This window comes from Aplysia californica, unplaced genomic scaffold (assembly GCF_000002075.1).
Source record: "Aplysia californica isolate F4 #8 unplaced genomic scaffold, AplCal3.0 scaffold00033, whole genome shotgun sequence".
Classification (NCBI taxonomy): Eukaryota; Metazoa; Mollusca; class Gastropoda; order Aplysiida; family Aplysiidae; genus Aplysia; species Aplysia californica.
The window spans coordinates 1,836,819-1,839,358 of NW_004797303.1; the positions used below are offsets into that span (position 1 = coordinate 1,836,819).

At 36.5% G+C, this 2,540-nt stretch overlaps 1 protein-coding gene across 1 annotated transcript in view; it reads left to right on the top strand.

Annotated features, from left to right (window-relative positions):
- The window catches only part of LOC101849430 (neprilysin-1), a 36,087-nt gene that overhangs the window by 19,408 nt on the left and 14,139 nt on the right, over window positions 1-2,540 (top strand). The gene's annotated exons all lie outside the window — the stretch shown is intronic.

Below are 2,540 nucleotides of genomic sequence, written 5' to 3' on the forward strand. Positions count from 1 at the left end.
TTTGTGTGTATGCGTGTTTGTGTGTGTTTCTGTTTTGGGCTTGTGTTTGTGTGTGTTTGCATGTGTGGTTTTGTGTGTGTATGTGTGTGTGTGTTTTGTGTGTATTTTGTGTGTGTGTGTGTTTGTGTGTGTGTGTGTGTGTGTGTGTTTGTTTACGTGTGTGTGTGTGTGTGTGTGTGTGTGCTGTTGTTGTTGCTGTTGCTGTAATTATTTTTTGTTATCATTGCTGAAGATGTTGGCACCGTTGCTGTTATTGTTTTTGTTGCTGCTTTTTGTTGTTAAAGGGGGGGGGGGGGGGCAAAGTCCCGATTCCGCTCAAAATTATGGAATTTGAGTTGTAGGCATTTTTAGCTTCCTCAGCCTCTCCTACAACTATTTCATTGCATAAGAAGCCCCAAAAACCTCATTTCTTCCCATACCGGGCATGTTTGTCACCACCATTTCCTCATAAAGTCAATATTTTATTTTTCTTTATCGGCAGTTTTCTCAAAACGCGACTTTTTTCTATACTTTTTTATAATAACTCCACCATTTTTCATCCAGTCTTCATGAAATTTGCACAGAATGAAGACAAGATGTAATACTAAAAAAGTTCTGTTGAATATTTGATATATGGAATTGATTTTTGTTGGTGGTGTTTTGAGTGTGGATTTTCACGGGGTTTTTTTGTTTGTTGTAGACTTGAATACAACCTAAGGAAAAAATACATGAACATTTTCATAATTCGTTTAAGAAAATAAGGATAAACAAATTTTTAGATCTAATGTTTGTAAACACGCATGCAAGAAAACACTCAATTTCCATAAGCAGTAAGTGCAGTATTCATTACGTAAGACATGTCAACAAAATCCAATATGGCTGCCGTATCCATGGAAATGAAATTTTCTTCTCAAATTTGATTGCGAATTTTAAGACTTCTTACTATGCTTGTTATATGTGTGAAATGTGGTAAAAATCGGTCCACTAACAAGCGAGATAGCCTTCAGGTGTACCCCCTCCTTTAATGTTGTTATTATTGTTGTTGTTGTTGTTGTTGTTGTTGTTGTTGTTGTTGTTGTTGTTGTTGTTGTTGTTTGTGGAAGTGATATTCATGGTGGTGCTATTGTTATAGATTCTGGTTTTGTTGGTTCTGGTGGAGCTGTTGTTTTCAAGTGATTCGGTTATGCCCTCTAGCTAATAATTCTTTGCGTTACTTTGATAACTATATTGAAAATTATGTTATTTTATAATATTCTAACCAGTCCATATTGAAAAAAAAATAAGACAAATTCGTATTTGTCATTGTTTGTTACACCTATTAAATATGATGGAGAAATTTTTATGTCCGCAATCTCCTAAGAAATCGCATTTCTTTTGCATTTATTCTGCTGTGGCTGTCTTTAGCAATTGTCCTATATTCTTAGTCATATAGAAGGGTTTTAGAATTCCAAGATCAAGAAGTAAACTTTTACAGGAAAAAAAGTTCAAACTGTCGCTGCATAAATACCAACACGAGAATCTCAACTGCTGCTGATCTAAAATTACTTGCGAATCGGTGATCATAAATTTTGAGGCTTTGCAAGATACTTGATCCGAAAGGACTTATCAATCGATGGTCATAAAATTCGAAGCCTCGATAGACAGTTGAACTAAAATGACTTACTCGATGGACATAAAATTCGAGGCTTCGATAGACTGTTGATCCGAAATGACCTACTAATCGACGGTCATAGATTTCGAGGTTGCGATAGTTAGTTGACCCGAATTGACCATCTTAACAGTGGACATAAAATGAACATTTTAGATAGACACCTGATACGAAATAAGTTATTAATCGGTGTTCATAAATTTCGAGGCTTCGATGGACAGTTTTTATATCGTTTCAGCAAACAAGTGTTATCTGAAACGTTAGTGGGGGGCCTCTCGAAGTTTATAAATCGCCACAGCTCCCCAAACCTGTACTTTGCAATGTCAAAAAGTAGAGCTGGGCGAGGAATCAATTCTGGAACCGATTCCTACGATAAATGCTACGGAAGAAAAGTTCCGACTCCTTTTTACATAAACCAACGGTTACCAGTTACTATAATCTTTAAAATTTTCTTCTTTTCTTTTAGAATTTATTTTTCAAATATAAAAATTGATGCTTTGTAGTGTTCCGAAATCAAGGTTATCCTAAATCCTGAAGATGTTCGGAGCCAACCAGGTAACCACCGGAAAAAAATCACATCCTTAGAAAGTAAGTAATTGGGTTCGGAGTCGATTCCTACGATTCCTAGCTTTCAATAGTCGGGAACCTGGCCGCCCAGCACTATCAAAAAGCCTGAAATAGAAACTTAACGATCGTTTTAGAAGCTGTGTTCGGCGGGTTTTTAAATTTAGAAGTCTGGCGTTTAGTATCTAGACAGGTGCTTTTAGTGATGTTAGTTTGGGTTTGGACGGGGGAGGGGGGGGGGGGGAGGAGGAAGAGAGATTACCTTTTACTTCGTTTTTCGTGTAAATGTTTTTGTTGTGTCTTTTTTTTTCGTGGGTTTTTTTTTATATTTTGATTTCGGTGCCTTTTT